Source organism: Protopterus annectens, chromosome 7.part0 (genome assembly GCF_019279795.1).
Source record: "Protopterus annectens isolate FY-2018-M chromosome 7.part0, PAN1.0, whole genome shotgun sequence".
NCBI classification, from domain to species: domain Eukaryota; kingdom Metazoa; phylum Chordata; order Ceratodontiformes; family Protopteridae; genus Protopterus; species Protopterus annectens.
Window position 1 is genome coordinate 954740504 of NC_056739.1, and position 17217 is coordinate 954757720.

The following is a 17217-nucleotide window of genomic DNA, read 5'->3' on the forward strand; positions in this document are numbered from 1 at the left end:
CCAGGTACTGATTCAACCAAAAGAAGGGCAAGAGGCATAGTATTTTGGCCTTCTATGTCAAAAGATACAGAGAAGGAAGCTCTAGCATGTTCAGTTTGCAGTAGTACTAAATCGCACCACCAAAAAGAACCATTTCAACTAAACCAGATTCCTGAATTACCATGGTTGACGGATGCTACTGTGTAGACTCTTTCATGAATTGGTTTGAAATTGATCTTCTTCTTAACTTAACGTCTAGCACTGTCTTTACGAAATCGAAGAGATATTTTTGTGTCTCTGGTAGTCTGCACAAAGTCATTTCTGACAATGGTGTACAGTTACAAGTCAGCAGTTCCATAAATCTGCTTAGTGTTGGGACTCTGTCCATGTTACTAGTAGTCCTAAGTATCCACAGTCCAATGGATTAGCTGATCATGCAGTTCAAAGTGTGAAACATTTGTTGAAATGATACAAGAGAGATGGTGCCAATGTTTTTCTTAACTTACTCAATCTCAGAAACATTCCTCAAGATAACTTTCTTGGTTCACCTGCTCATAGATGAATGTCCTGACAGACAAGAACAACTTTACCGATCAGTAAACAATTGTTAGTACCAAATGTAAAGAACAACAGAAGGGTCAAGGCACAACTTTCAAGAAAACGTCAGTCACAAAAGTTGTACTAAGATAAGTCCAGCAAACCTCTTAGACCATTAAGACAAGATGAAGTTGTGAGAATGTAAATATCTAAAGGATATGACCAAGTGGGTATTGTCAAAAACCTTTGCGAAGAACTGAGATCTTACATCAAACAATCTGGAGGAATGGATTTCAGAAGGAATTGAAGACACTTATTGCCAGTCTCAGACCAGTGACACAGCAGATTGCCTGTGCCAGAGGCTCTATTTCTCAGTGTAAGTAAACGACATTTACATAAGTATGTGCAAGTATGTAAGTAAAATACATTGCTGTCAATAAATAAACAAACAGGTAAAGTGTGCCACTGCAAGAATGGCAAGCACTGCTCCCTAGTTCACCTGTACCTAAGTTCAACACTGCTGTAAAGGTTAGAAGATATAAAGGAGAAGTGGATAGAGGTTAACAGAAGAGTGAAGTGGTTAGAAACTTGTAGTGGGTGTAAATGATGAAAGAAGCTAAAAGCATGTTTTTTGGCAAAGTAGATGAATGATTAAAAAAAAGAGATGAAAGAGAGAGAGAGAGAATGAGAGGAGATCCCAAGTATGTAAGAAAGAAACAAATACATGAAGGACATTTATATAAATAAGCTAATGGAACAGCACCACTGGAGAAAAGTATTTCCAACATAGGTGAGCTGAAGTGAGAAAAGAAAAGAAAGTAAAAAAGATGGAGAAATAGTGTTAACATGGTGTTGAGCATGACCATGTTAAGGAGCTCATTATGTGATATTTTACTTGTAATTTGAAATATTTATGTTAAGTTGATTCATGGGGGAGAGGGAGAGAGTGTGAGTGAGTGATTTAAAAAGTTTGTAAGCAGGAGTAAAATGAGTCACACTCAGTGTTCTCTGATTCAGTTAATACGAGAAGCAACTTTTTGTGGAGTGGACTGTTCAAGTAAGACAGCAATACTGGAGGATTTTATTTAGAAGCAGGCAGTGTTCAGGTATGGAGATGAGGTTATAAAGCTGTCACTAGATGTGAAAAGGTTAGATAATGGGAAGCTCAGTCCATTCTAGTTGTTTATGAGGACCAGGCAGTGTTGGGACTTGTAGGGCAGGTTTGCAGCACAATTTACCACTTTGTTTTAACACTGCTCCAATGTGGTTGTTTTTGCAGAGTGAAAGTTTGTGAAACCTGGAGCAACATAAAGTAGGTTGGGGATAAAATAATTTGAAGTGATATTCTTTCTAGCATGTTCTATAAGATACGGTTTAGCTGTATTTAGGGAACCAAATTTGTGATGGGTCATTTTGACAGGTTGTATTATGTGATACTTGACTTTCATGTTTTCATCTATAATAACTCCTAGTAGATTTGTAAAACTGTAGTTACATGTAATGTCTTAGTACTCTTGGTTGAGGTAATGATAAAGTGTGGATTCTGTTCAGAGAGATATTTTGGGATGTATAAGATAAGTTTGTTTATTTTTGAAGATTAGGAGTAGTTGTAAGGTAGTCAGCCAAGCTTCAGTGGAAGTAAAGGATTCCTCTGTAAGCTTTTATGGCTGATATAAAGTTTGGGTGGTGCAGATCTGTATATTGGGCATGGGGACATGTGGGCAGAAGTCAAGAGCCAGGACTCCACTGTGTACTCATTATCACCTAAAACTCATTTGGGTTGGATGGCTGCAACCACAGTGTCTTTGAGAGTATATCTTTGAGGTATGCTTACTTGCTATATGAAAATGATTTATGAATATATTGAATAAAAGTGGGCGTAGAATGGAAGCTTATGGAACATCAACAGATGGTGGGAGGATGGATGATACCATTTTACAAGTTGATGTCTATTTGAGAGATAACTGGAGGACTAGTAGAGATTAAATTCAGTTAAGTCTAGGGGAGAGAGTTTGTGAAGCAGATATGAGTGATAAACCGTATAAAAAGCCCTAGAATGATCAAGCAATAGAGCAAAAACCAAGTTACCTGAGTTTCTACTTTAGTTTATAGTGCTGGTAGAACTGAGCAAGGCAATAGTGGTGCTGTGGGGAGGACAAAAAACATGTTCTGTAGGGTAAAGAAGATTGTTTAGAAGGACAATTGAATTAATTTAGATTGAATACATTTTTTCCAACACTTTGGACAATTAAGATAGAATGGCTAAAGGCCTGTAGTTAGATATATCAGTAGAGTTGCCAGTTTGTGTAGGGGTTAGTGTTAAGATTTTTTCCATAGAGCTTGAATGTAACATTCATTGATAGAATGGTTTATAATAATGGACAATGGGTAAAGCTAGAGCTTCAGTAGCAATTTGTATATATTCAGCTGGTAAGTTATCGGGAGCAAGTCCAATAGGTTTCAGCTTGAGACGATTTTTTTTGATGATGAAAGTGGGAAAGAAGTTTTTGCTGGGAATTGTATGGATGAAGGGGGTGTAAGCTGAGGTTGAACAATCTAGAAGAGAGGTGCTTGAAGCAGGTACAAGTTGTAATGATTGGCAATATTTTCAGATTTACATTGTGTAGGTGGAGGTTGGTTGAATTTTTTTTTTTGCCTGATTTTAACAGCTGTTTAAAGAAGGAGGTCCAGAATATTTTACAGTTGCTGTCATCTGTGTATTGGAGCTTGTTTTCTTGTCTGACTTCATCATGTGCTTTACAAAATTTCTAAGGTGTGCAAAACTATTTAGGGTTGACTGGGCTTTGTGTTGTAGCCAGATGTTCAAGGCTCTATCCCTCTGTCTCATAAGGTTCTTAGTTTGTCTGGATAGCAAAGGAGCAGGATTAGCTTTAACCATTTTAGCCCCAAGACCAAGAGGAACATATTAATTTAAGACATTTAGAAAAGACAAGTTGAAAAGGATACTGCATCATCCAGTGTGTTTTAAAACTATACCACTTAGAATATTTTAAGCTGGAAATGAAGGTGTCTGTTTGTAAGGAAGTTAGATTGCATCCTAGATGGCCTCCACTGAAAATTGGCTTAGTTCCAATTCGGACTTTCCCGGTTAACAAATGTTAAAATAAAATAAATAAATAAATTTTAACATGACTCCTTATGCTGATGATATTGTGTTTATTTCTGCCCGCATATATTCCCATTACATTGACACAAACATGCAACATTACTTAGCTCTTATTTGGAACTAGCTGACCCCCAACAAGCTTTCCATCAGTACTAAATTATAAATCCCCAATCATGCTATTTGAGACTTCTAAAAGAATAGCCAGTACTTAATTTCTATTTTTTCTGGTCAAGCAGGGAGCAATATCCAATTTGCTAGACTACAAAGATACCTAGGAATTGTACTTGATGACACCCACTCCATCATTACTATATTCATTCAATAATCTCCAAAGTTTCTCTTCAGTTCAAGGTGACTTACACATTTTCCAGTTTACTTACACCAGGGAATCATGCTCTTATCAATTAATGTTTTAATTCATGGAGGTCAATATAAATTAAGGATTTAATTTATGGAGGTGAATACGTTTATCCTATAAAATCTCTTATCTCAAGTCACAATATATCAGCCTTTTAAACCATAGAGAAGAGGTACTTAGATTTAGCAATCTAGCTTGCCCTACAGACCATCCCTGCATGACAAATGCCACAGCCAAATGGATTCCTATTAATGCCAGGTCATTCTGCTTACTTACTACCTTTACTTTCAAACTACTTCTTGACTGATACTATCCTCTGTTGGTCAGCAAGCTATTTGTGCATAACTTCTAGTATATTCTACAAAGTAGTACATGCATAAAACTCATCAGACCTCCATTTAGTTCAGCTATCTGGAAAATATATATATATTTTCAAATGTGCTCCAGAATCTCATGGCTAAAAAAACAAAACTTAAATTGCATTTGTCAGAAAAAATAATGCTCCTATTTCAAGATGCAGCTTAGTTTTTCCCCTCTTCCGATGCTGCTATATATACAGTCTTGCTTATATTTTTAGCTTGATGTATTTCTGCATCTATATAATAATGATCACTATTTTTTATATTTGTATATTTTGTTGTATGTACTTGTATTTTTTATTCTTTTTTTAATTTCAAGGACATTGAAGGTAATTAATTAGCACACATTATGCAACTGGATAATAAATGTAGAATTGCTCATGAATTTAGTAAACATTCTGCTAAATACAATAAATGTTTGAGTAATGGTGCAATGCAGGAACAATGCATTATAGCTACAAAAAAATGCTTAAATTTTCTAATTATTTGTTCCCATAAAACTTTAAATTTAACAAGAATTCTATGAATTAATATAATTAACATGAATAACATTGCACACTTTGGTAACCATAAAAAAATTAAATTGTGCAGAAAGCAAGTGAAGAAAAATAAGTAAGTAAGTAAAAAGGGTAGACAGCTCATTATGATGGTCAGGAGTAAACCACTGATATAGGTCCTTGAAGCTGTCAACATTTCTAGCTATAAATTCCTTCCAGGGTACCCACTTATCTGCAACCTTCTTCATTAATCGTGAGTTCAGCAGCGGTAGTGCTAATGTATAACATTTGTTCATCAATGCTGCCAAATCAAGGAATGAGGAAAGGAGAAAACTTTGTCAGTGCTTTGTAATAAACGTTTTAGCTATAAGCAATAACAGGTGTAGGCAGACTAAAGTGAGGGAAACAAAAACAAGCTACCCACAAAATAATCAACTCTAGAGATTGTTATTTGATTAGACCATATCCTATCACATATAGCCTTCTCCTTTTGAATCCCATAAGTGAGGGGCAATCCCAAAAAATATGGAGTCAGTCTTTTAATTCATATGTGAAACACCTCCATCAGGTGGACATCACATTCTGGTACATCCTATTTAACTTTGCTGGTGTATAAAAATACTTAAATTGACAAAGCCATATCTTTTTGTTTCTTCATTATGAGTACTTGCTTACCCTAACATTTTTGACTTAGCCTTCACTGCTTCTGGTAGTATGACTGTATGTTGCATTGCCTGTGGCCCTGGAAAAGACTGAAAAGGATTCTGTACCAGTTCTCTAACCTGGATAACAAACTTTAAATAAGTAAATGTACCAGTGACTGTCAGGACCTGTACGTGCTTGCACTAACTCAAAAGTGTAGTATGTGGCCCCAAGCACCACAGGATAAATATTCTCTTAAATCACTTTTTGTTTAAGAGTTGAAAAAGCAAAGCAAGGCTTGTTAACCTAGCCAAAGGCTGGGAGACCACAAAGTAGGTTATATTATGTAATAGAGTATAGCAGGTAATGTCCCCTGATTTTGGTGTGCACTTTTTTTATAAGATTATTTATTTATTTATTTATTCATTCATTCATTCATTCATTCATTCATTCATTCATTCACTCACTCACTGTTTTGCTAAAATGGTTTGCCATTTAAGAGCAACTCAAACACAGTAGAACTACACTGCAAGTATACTTGCAATATAGTGAAAGACCTTGATGATAGATTGACATGTGTTTCTGGGAGACTGTTATAGTGCCCAACATATTTCATCATGACATCCAGGAACGAGTATTGGTGCTGATATTCCCACATTGTTGCTAACTGGCTTTTGAAAAATGCTTGATACAAGATGTACAGTGCTGTGGACATCTTGCCCCATCTGTGACATCCCTGTGGTTCCATGGAAGATCTGTTTCTATAAATGTCTCTCTGTATACACTGTATCTGTCTAATCAACAGCCATTCAGACCCTAAAGAATACATCTTGGTTTTAGTTACTGTGTTCTATATACCAGCTGCAACTGTCATGCAAAATGGGTTCCTTTCAGGTTATTTCGGTTGTGGCATCATTAGTGCAAAAAGTTGCATGTTTACTTATAAAGTGTATAGCTGTTGCATATCTGTTTGAATAAATTTTAGGATACTTCACAACTTAATATTTTCCTGTCTGCTAGTGCTCTTACATTGCTTTAGAATCTTGCAAGCTTCTAAATTATCCTCAGTAGCGTATTACTTGTGTTTGCTTATGCTGGAAAATGTTTGTGTCTCATTTTTTTAAGGATTTGTATATTGTTTGTATATTAATACAGTAAATACAAAATCCTTAAAGTTACTCATAGTCATTTTCTGATTCTCACCGTGTCTCTCATCAGTGTAGCAAAAGAGTTCAGATGCTCATACCTCCAACTATAAACATGTATTCTTGTCCTATCCATTGTTAAACAAGTACCATATTTTCCTTCAGCTACAACTAATTGCAGTTGCTTGTTATGTATCAAGAACTGTTAGATATATGTATATATATATCAATTTATTTTCCCTCAGGCTAACTTTTTTCATGTTAAGAAGATTTCTCAGAACTGAAATAAAATATTTCCTATTCTTTGTATACCAGTATGATACGAAAGTTGCACATCATCCTTTCCCCATGCTGTAACCAGCTGGACTTCACCTCTTTTCAGAAATGTAAAAAAATGCACACAAATTATCTTTGTAACCAGTGCCACAGCAAGGGTGGGGCAAATAGGTCACTTGCCCTGAGCAACAGCTTGTAGGAGATGTTGAGTGTATGACAGCATGCAAGTACCTTGTAAACATACCTCTCAACATCTTAGTGCAAAAAATTTGGACAAAAAGAGTTTCTAGAGTAACATGATTTGTTTTAACATACATTTTCTGAAGAATTTGAAGTCTGAAACTCAAATATGTGTCATTATTTAGTGACTTCAATCCTCAGATCATCCCAGTGATTTTCCAGAAAACCACACATTTTATGAGGAACAGGCCAAAAAATATAAGCCAAAAATCGGACATTCTGAGAAAATCTGGACAGTTGAGAGGTATACTTGTAAATTGTCAAACTGTCCTTTTTTATTAAGGTATCTAAACTACCTTAAAAAATATAGAACAGCTGTTTAGTTTACAAGCTGCCTGTATTAAACAATCTGCTGTCAAACATTTTAATTTGCTGAGGATGCCAAGTAAATGTGCAACCTAATGCCACCAATTTTCCTTGCTCCAGTTGTGTCTGTGACAGTGAGACAACATGAATTAATAGGGACATTTCAATCCATATACTTAGCAGCAGTAGTCAGATGCAGAGAAAATCATGCTACTAATTTAGTATTTGTTAAGAAAATGTTTTCTCCCCCATTTTTATTATAAGGTAAGTCCCTTGATAAATTGATAAGGATTGCCCAACTACTCACTTATTATTAAACTAATTATTTAGTGTCTTGTTAGTGAAAGTGATGTTCAAATGAAGGGTTGCTTCTAAAGATGCTTATCATATTGATCACTGCTGCAGTAGCCTTAGCTGCGCATGTTATATCCTGCCAAAGATATAATAGCTAGCCAGCTTCCAAAGCTTCAGGGCATGTTCCAAGCACCCAAACTGTCAGGTAGCTCAATCTGAGTTGACTAAAGGACAAGTTTGGGCACAAAGTCCTTAAAAGCTTTACTGCCACAGAAGAGTACTCTCCTTTGAGGCTTTTAAGAATCGACGGTCAACTTGTATTTTTCTTTGCTGGGAAGATGAGTTTTCTTTGGGGCAAATAAACTTCTATTTTCTTAATTTTGCTGATGGCTTGTTACTTTCCTCTTCAGGAAAGTTGTTTAAAGCTAGTAGTGTTGTGTTTTAATGGACTCTGTCAAGATAGTAACTTTCTTTTAAACTGAGTGCTCGTTTTTCCATAATTTTAAAAGTGGTGCAGAGTAACTGAAAACATTTTTTCTGTAGAGAAATTGTGTTTATTTTTGTGGGGCTGGCATGGTATTTAAAAGTGCTTTTTACTGTGTTTTTCTGTCAAAAAAGTAAATTTTTCTGGACTAATAATATTTACCGGCAATAGTTGCTTACCTTTCCTGAGAAAAAGGCAATATTTTCAGCTTGACCACGGAGCAGACTACTTGTCTCATGGTCAGTCATTCTTCTAGCCACAAAAAAATAAACAGCCTTTGCCACCATTGCTGGATATCACTTTGCCTCAGCTGCAGTTGGGTGACTCTGCCATGGCCATTTTGTTGTACCCCAAATCCCTCTGGTGTAGCACATCCACTGAGAATATTTGGCTCCCCTCAATGGGCAAGGGAAAGCCACTCTTGTAAGTGCTTGAAGAGGGAACAGAGAAGGTATCCCTGTTGTGTCAGAATGTTATGCACATCCCTGGTAAAGCTGTTGCCGCCAATATTAACATAGTTGGCCCTATTTTTCCTGTCAAAAAGAAATTGAAAACCAAACATGTGTCTGCTCCTCCTCAATTTTCTTTGGATAGGAGTAGTTTACTGGGACTGACCCAGGGTTTAGTTCAGGCTATTGATCTTTCTTGTAAAGTAGTTTCTAGTAAAAGAAATACGGATTATTTTTCTGAAGGAATTCAAGATTCTGAATCTGAAAAGGTAGATACAGGGATAGATACATGTTTTTCCCTGAGATTTGTGATTTAAACTCCGATGAGAACTCAGTTTCAGATTCTCCCTGTGGGGGCTTCTCTTTCTCTGAGACTATTGACAGAGAATGTGCTAGTGTTTTTTCAGTGGGAAAACACTGACTTTCTTAGTCCCTCAGAAAATACTGAGTTGTTACTGAAAGATTCTCCATAACCAACACCTATTCCTTGTGTTCTGTCTCCTTTAGAGGATGTGTGTGTTACTGCCTGCAATTTTTCCTGATATTCAGGCAGATGCCCCTAAAAAGACAGACAGGATGTATAAAGTTCCTCTGTCTTTTAAATTTTAATATACTGTTCCAAAACCTGACACAACAGCTATAACTTTAGTTTATCCCACTGCTAAGCACTTAGTTAATTCCAATCCTACTCTTTCTGATACACATGGGGAAATTATTGATAGTTATGGGAAAAAAGTATATACACCTTTAAATCTCTTCTCTCTAAAGTTAAGTGGAATTTCCTTACCCAACTCCCCCTTGACAATGCTGTCTTGTCTTTCAACTCCGCCTTTCTCAGTATTCTTGACTCACTTGCCCCACTTTGCACAGTCCGTATTAAATCTAATATATCTCCATGGCTATCAAATTCCACCCACATCCTAATGAAAAATAGACAGAGCATGGAAATCATGGACCAAAGTAAACCTCCATACAGACTTGCTAAAATACGAAGAACTTAGAAATCAGACCAAAAAGCGTATTGATAAAGATAAAATAGACTTCTACTATAATCCACCCTCAGCCTTGAAATCTAACCCCCAAAAAATTTAGAACTCCTTAAACCATATACCAAATCCTAGTGGTCTCTGCTCCCCCAGTCTTTGTCCTGATAACACTCACAATGATACTGCCTCCACCTTCAACACATATTTCATTGACTCTATATCCAAACTATTTAACTCCAGTGCCAATTCATCTACCTTTAATAATATCTCTAACCACTCTCATCAAACCCCACTATACTCTCATCAAATTCATTTTCCCTCAAACCTGTACCCACTAGCTACATCAAATCCCTACTTTCTAAACTCAAACTTTGCTCAGCTTCTACCAACAACATTCCTTCCCTTTTCCTTTAGTTAGCAGCTGACTCTCTTGCTCTCCCTGTATCTATCTTAATCAGCCTCTCCATTTCAGAGTCCAAAGGCCCTTCCAAATGGAAACAAATTTTCACTCTACCAATACATAAAGGAGGTAAGTCCTCAGACATCACTAATTTTAGACCAATTGCCATCCTCTCTCCTCTCTCTAAAGTTCTAGAAAAATGCAGACATAAACATGTTATGCACTACCTACTCTCTGAAAATCTGCTTACACCTACTCAACATGGCTTTAGACCAAAGCATAATACTTCTACTGCCCTACTATCATTCTTTAATACTATAGCCCTTGGCAGAGATAACAACAAACTTGTCTCCTGCCTACATCTGTCTAAAGCTTTCTCTCACCCTCTCCTTCTGCACAAACTAACCAACCTTAATTTCTCCCCTTCTACTGTTGCATGGCTTTCCAGCTACCTCACTTGCAGATCTCAAGCAGTGAAGTGGCAATCTGCACTCTCCCCTCCTCTACCAGTTAGTGTCCCTCAGGGTTCCATCCCTGGTGCACTACTTTTCAAAATCTTCACTAATCTTCTTTATTCTTCCTGTCCTCAGTCATCACCGGTCCAATACACCGATGACTCTACTGTTATCACTATTACTGACTGTCCCTCTGAACTCATCTCTATGACACAGACTTCCTTTAACTCAGAAGAAAACTGGCTCTCTGATAACCAGCTTATCCTTAACCCAAAAAAAGCTAAGCTACTGCTTTTTCTTCCTAAAAACTACAACCACATTAAATCCTTTCACAATCCTGTCCCTGAATAACACATACATTGAGGTGGAAACTAGCACTAAACTCCTTGATGTCATCATTGACGGCCAACTTAAATTGGTCTACACATTAACAACTGTATCAAGAAAATACATCAGAAACTAGGGCTCCTCTAGTGCAACAAAAAGTTTCTCATCAGTGAAGCTAAAGTAACTCTCTATTATGCCTACCTCCTACCCAGTCTACTTTATGGCTGTCAAATTCTTACTGGCCTCAACTCCACACTCCTTGCCAAACTTGAATCTACCTACAACAAGATAGCCAAATTTGCAGCACATCAAACTTACAAGTCACATCACTCTCTCACTCAAACACCTTAACTGGCTTGAACTGCCTCACCAGCTTCTTCTCCCTCAACTCCAGATCATCCACTCCATCCTTTATCAGCCTTCTTACTGTCCTACCCTATCATCTCCTACTATTCACCTGCTAGATCCCTCCGGAGCTCTAACCTAGATCTGCTACAAATCTCCAAACCTAAAACTAAGAAAGGATGTATTCTCTATAGCGGGTTCCTATTATGTGATCAAAGACGCATTCTGTTGAATGCATCTTGATCAAACGTAAGAGTGAAAAGGCAAAATAGCGAAGCAGCTTTTAAGCGAATTCTTTCCCTGGGAAAGAATTCACTTGGCCGCTTCTGTTACTTTGCCATTTTTGGCACTGTAGTGCGATCTCAGAGTTGGTATATTTAAGTAGGGGGGTGGGGGGCACAGCCCCCCCACGTCGTGGGGTGTGGGGGCAAATCCCCCCACTTTATGTAATATTTTAAAGTTTTTTTTTTTTTTTTTTTTGGAGGGGTGACAGCGATTTTTTTCCCTTTGAAAAAAATCGCTGTTCTGAGGTTTCGACATTGTAATCTTTCGCGTACATGAGGTCGATTAATCATAGTTCGCTTTTTTAAGCGTTTGATGATGTAATATAGACCCTCTATAGCTATAATCCTTCCAAGGCATGGAACAAACTCCCACTTAAGATCAGATCACTCAAGCAACTTAGTCAGTTCAAGCTAATCACTAAAGAATACCTGTTAAGCCAATGGGCCTGACTCTGTACCCACTCCCCTTAAACAGCTTATCAACCCTAACTGCACACCTCTATCTGCTCCCAACCTATGTAACTTTTTTTAACTCTCTAGACCTTGTCTCACATTAAGTTCTCTATCCTAAGCACATTACATAATTCCTGTCTGCATAATGTAAGATTTTACATCTGGTGAAAAACTATTGATGTGAAGTTGTTAATCTCGCCGATTATTCTCACTGATGGGTTGGAGCCGATCCTCGGCTCCGACACGGCTGATAGCAAGCTCAAGGTTTGCCAGTAGCTCGAGACCAGCCCCTTATCCCACCATGCACTGCTAGAATTACCTCAGATCTAGTTTGCGGCGGCAAGAGAGATCTCGGTGATCCAGATAGCTCAGACCATTTTAGAAACAGCAAGTTTTTAAAAAGTTTTTTAAAAAGTTTTCCTTTTTGATATATTTATGTAGTGTGTGTTAGTTTTATTATTTTTAGATAGTTTAGACAATTTAGATAGTTTAAATTGTTTTAAATTAGGGACTTGGCTTTTTAGTTTGTGTGGGCCTTTAGCCCTTTTTCCTACTATTAATCCCTTTAGCAGTTAGGTTTTTTTCTGTGGTACTCTTAGTCCCATATTTGTATTATATTTTTGTTTATATATTTATATAGATAGTGCCCGGGTTGGGCTTAGTTGTTTGTGAATCTATTTACTGTTTTTTTCTCAGTATGTCAGAGGATGGGGAGAAATCCCATCCCAAATCGGGTTTTAAACAATGCCCGGATTGTGGGCAGAAAATGTCCATTACTGATGGACATATTCAATGTGTCTACTGCTTGGGGGCCAAGCACCTCCAAGACACCTGTAGCATTTGTCACTCCTTCTCTTCAAGAGTACTCTTGGAGAGAAGGAGTAAACTTATAGACAGAGGATTGCTACAGCAATCTTTTTCAGAGGTTTTGAATAGCCATGAAGGTGCTAGTATGTCTTCCAAATCTTCAAAATCCAACAAAGGCCTCTAGGAGCCGACGCTCTCCAGTCGGGTCCAGGGAGGATAGTCGCACCGACTTGTCGGTGCCTACTCTCCCTCTCGGGGCTTCGGCTCGGATGAGCTCGGCTCCTACCTCAGGCTCGGAGCCCCGGGGTTCGGTGTGGGAGGATCGGACGGTACTCTCGGGTCCATCCACTCCTTCTCGTCGGAGCCATGGTTGCTTCGATGCTATGAGGAGAGTTTTGTCTCCAAAGACAACATCAGCATTGGTTCAGCTTTCCCTCTCCCCTCAAGCTTCTGTGTCTACTTCTGCATCTACCGACCCCTCTAAGCGTAGAGACCCTGAGCCTCAAGTATCCCCACAGGGTGTCCCCTGCTCTTCTGAGACCTCCCCAGACCCTCCCACTGAGGAGGTGCCCAGAAAGAGACTGTGCAAGAGGAGGCACTTAGACTCCCCACAGGAGTCTTTGACATCTGACACGGACTTAGATGAGTCAGAAGGGTCCCGTCGGTCCCTCTCTGAGGATATCTCTTTTGCAGAGATACTAGAGATCCTTAGTCAGAGGGGCGACTGGCAGTCCAAGACCCCTACTGAGGATGAGTCTGTGCTCTTGAAAGCTTTTGGGTCTCAACCTTCCAGTTCTTGGGTGTCTCCACCTTACGACGAGCTCATGGATCTGATCTCTCATAAGGCGTGGGAGTCACTGGAGGCCATGGAACCTGTCCCTCATAGACCCAATAAATTCATATCTACCCCAGTTGATAAATCTTTTTTGACAAAAGGAGTGCCTGTGGATGCCATGGTTGTGGCTGCAGCCACCAAAAAGGAAGTATCTGAGACATCCTCTTCTATCCACCCCCCTAACAGAGATTCTAGGGTTATGGATAGATATGGGAAGCACATGTTTAGTTCAGAGACTTTTTCTCTGCGATCACTGAACTACTTTTACAAGACTACAGATAGATCTCCTGAAAAAGCTAGGAGATACTCTCCAGGGTACAATATCTGCAGGAGTGGCCGACAAAGTCAAAACCCAGCTCGCTACCCTTAACTCAGTAGTGAACTCATCCATGCGTCTCATATCCTATGCAGCTGATGGTTCGAGTAGAGCTGCCAGTTCAGACATTGCCCTTCACAGACAAGCCTGGATGCATCTCTGTTCCTTTGCGGAACCCTTCAAGTCTTCTTTTATTAATACCCCATTTGATGGCTCATCACTGTTTGGGCCCAAAGTAAAGGAAACTTTAACCAGGTGTGAACAGGAAGGCAAGACTTTATCTGCCATTGGGGTCCACTTTTCCACTCCTACTTGGCCCTACCCCATGGGCCCTAGGGGGGGAAGATGTTGTTCCGAAAAACTCAAGCAGCCTTTCATGACACACGTGGTGAAACCCCCTCTAGAGACAGAGGAGGGGGTTATAACGGAAGATGCCACCCCCGTGGCAGAGGGGGTCCGCAGCAACAGGGTGACAGGAGTCAGTTCTCTGGTCAGTCCTACCAGCGCTCTTGAAAGGAGGCCCGACTGTTCGGCTCTGGAGGCAGTCAGGGGTCGCTTGTTTTTGTACCCAGAAGCCTGGACAAACATAACATCGGATACTTGGGTACATCATTTCCAGAGGATATTTCATATCGTTCGTTACCCCTCCCATTCCTATTAAACAAATCCCAGATGTTCCACCCAATCTCAGGGGACAAGCAATCGTAGAGGTCCACAGATTGCTAGAAAAAAGAGTCATCCAACCAGTCCCAACAGACCAAGTCGGATTTGGAACTTACTCAAGTTTCTTTTTGGTACCAAAGAAAACAGGGGACTGGAGACCTATCTTGGACCACAACAGACTCAACAAGTTCGTAAAGAAAGAGAAGTTCCGAATGGTCACGCTTCAGTCCATTCTTCCCTTTTTAGGGAAAGGCGATCGGATGTGCTCCATAGATCTCAAGGATGCGTACTATCACATAAAGATGGGCAGACACTCCAGAGATCATCTGCGCTTCCGGCTGGAAGCCAATTATTACCAGTTTCGAGCCCTGCCCTTTGGTCTCACTTCAGCCCCCAGAGTGTTCACCAAATGCATGGCAGTGGTCACGGCTCACTTGAGGCATTTAGGATTCCAGGTGTTTCCATACTTAGACGATTGGCTCCTCACCGCTACCACCAGGCATCAATTGACTCAGGCAACACAATACACTCTGACACTGTGCCATCAATTAGGCATTATGATCAACTTCGAAAAGTCTGCCTTATCGCCATCTCAGCATGCCGTTTTTATAGGAGCAAAGTTAGATACCTCAACCACCACTCTATGTCTCCCTATCAAAAGAGTCTCCCTTCTTCGCCAAAACATCAGCTCACTGGTGTCAAAGAACAAAGCTACAGCAGCGGAGGTATTGAAAGTACTAGGTTTGATGGCGGCAGCAATCCTGGCTATACCACTCACAAGGATGCATATACGAATCCTTCAATTCAAAATGCAGAAGCTACTTTGCTCTGATAGCACCTCCCGGTCATCCCCTGAGAGATGCACTTTTACACGATTGGCCCCTGGGTCTCCTTTATGCATTTCCACCCTTCCCATTAATACCCAGATTTCTACAGAAAGCAAAATCGCTGGGAAGGAAGGTTATACTCATAGCCCCCTACTGGCCTCAACAGATTTGGTTTCCGTTTCTTCACCATCATCTGTTGGAGGATCCATGGATCCTGGACCCAGTTCCGGACCTTCTGACACACCCGTCAGGGGACCTTCATCCTTCTCTACAGTCCCTGAAACAGACTGCTTGGCTAATCCACTTCCCCTAATTGCCAGGCTTCATTCAATTTCAGAAGATACAAGACAGATTCTCTTGTCCTCTCACAAGCCATCTACCAGGAAATTATATGGCAGCAAATGGAAAAGGTTCTCAATTTGGGCGAAAGCGCAGAACATTGACCCTTTTCGAGCTCCACTATCTTCGATCTTGGAATTTTTGACAAAAATTTTTAAGGAAGGGGCAGCAGCTGCTACAGTTCGAGTTCAGTTAGCTGCTATCTCAAATTTTCACCTTGGTCTTGATGGCTCAAATATTATGAGCCATAAATTATCCAAAACCTTCCTTAAAGGCGTTCTTCATATGAGACCTCCAATCAAAATTCCCTTTTCTCCGTGGAATTTAAATCTTATGTTATCTCAACTTATTCTTCCCCCCTTTGAACCAGATTTTTCTTGTGATTTAAAATTCTTATCGTGGAAAACAATTTTTCTTGTGGCCATTACGTCTGCCCGCAGAGTGTCAGAACTTCAAACGTTATCCATCAGACCACCCTACATGATCTTCCATGCTGATAGAGTATCTCTCAGAACGAACCCCTCTTTTTTACCTAAAGTCTGTTCTGAGTCAAACATCAATCAGGTCATTGAACTACCAGTCTTCTTCCCCAACCACTCTAACAACTTAGAATATATGTTGCACAAACTTGATGTTCACAGACAGCTCAGATTTTATCTTGACAGAACTAAGGATATTAGGAAATCAGATCAACTTTTTGTAGCCTTCTCAGAAGTAAGAAAAGGCAATCTAGTGGCTAAAACAACCTTATCTAAATGGTTATCCGATTGTATATCCTATGTTTATGAAAATGCAAACATGCCTTTAACGCACAAACCAAAAGCTTATTCTACCAGAGCTGTCTCTACCTCTTCTGCTTTTCAAGCTAAATTGCCCCTTGACGATATTTGCTCTGCAACCACTTGGTCTAACCCTCATACCTTTATCTCACATTACAAAGTAGATAAGGCTTCTAGGGACAGGTCTTCCTTTGGTTCTACAGTACTGAAAAACATACTCCCATGAGCCACCCAGGGTTGAGGGTGCTAGGGACGCTACCCATCAGTGAGAATAATCGGCGAGATTAACAACTTCACATATAGAAGTTATGTACTAACCATAACGTTCCATGTGAGTTATTTATCTTGCCTTTATTCTCACGTCCCTCCCTCCTTCCCCCTCCTGGCTGACTGTTGACTTAGAGGCTAGTGCCATCCTGGTTATTCAATATTTCTCTTTCCCTTTGGGTACTCTTCTTTGTAGATATATATAAGAGAGTATGTATAGGTTGTATATATGTACATATATATATATATATATATATATATATATATATATATGTATAGACTATTATTCACAGCAAACAAGATCTGAGGTAATTCTAGCAGTGCATGGTAGGATAAGGGGCTGGTCTCAAGCTACTGGCAAACCTTCAGCTTGCTATCAGCCATGTCGGAGCCGAGGATCGGCTCCAACCCATCAGTGAGAATAAAGGCGAGATAAACAAC

The 17217-nt window shown here is 39.4% G+C and overlaps 1 protein-coding gene across 1 annotated transcript in view; it reads left to right on the forward strand.

Annotated features, from left to right (window-relative positions):
* The window catches only part of CFAP20DC (CFAP20 domain containing), a 2639303-nt gene that overhangs the window by 57315 nt on the left and 2564771 nt on the right, over positions 1-17217 (forward strand). The gene's annotated exons all lie outside the window — the stretch shown is intronic.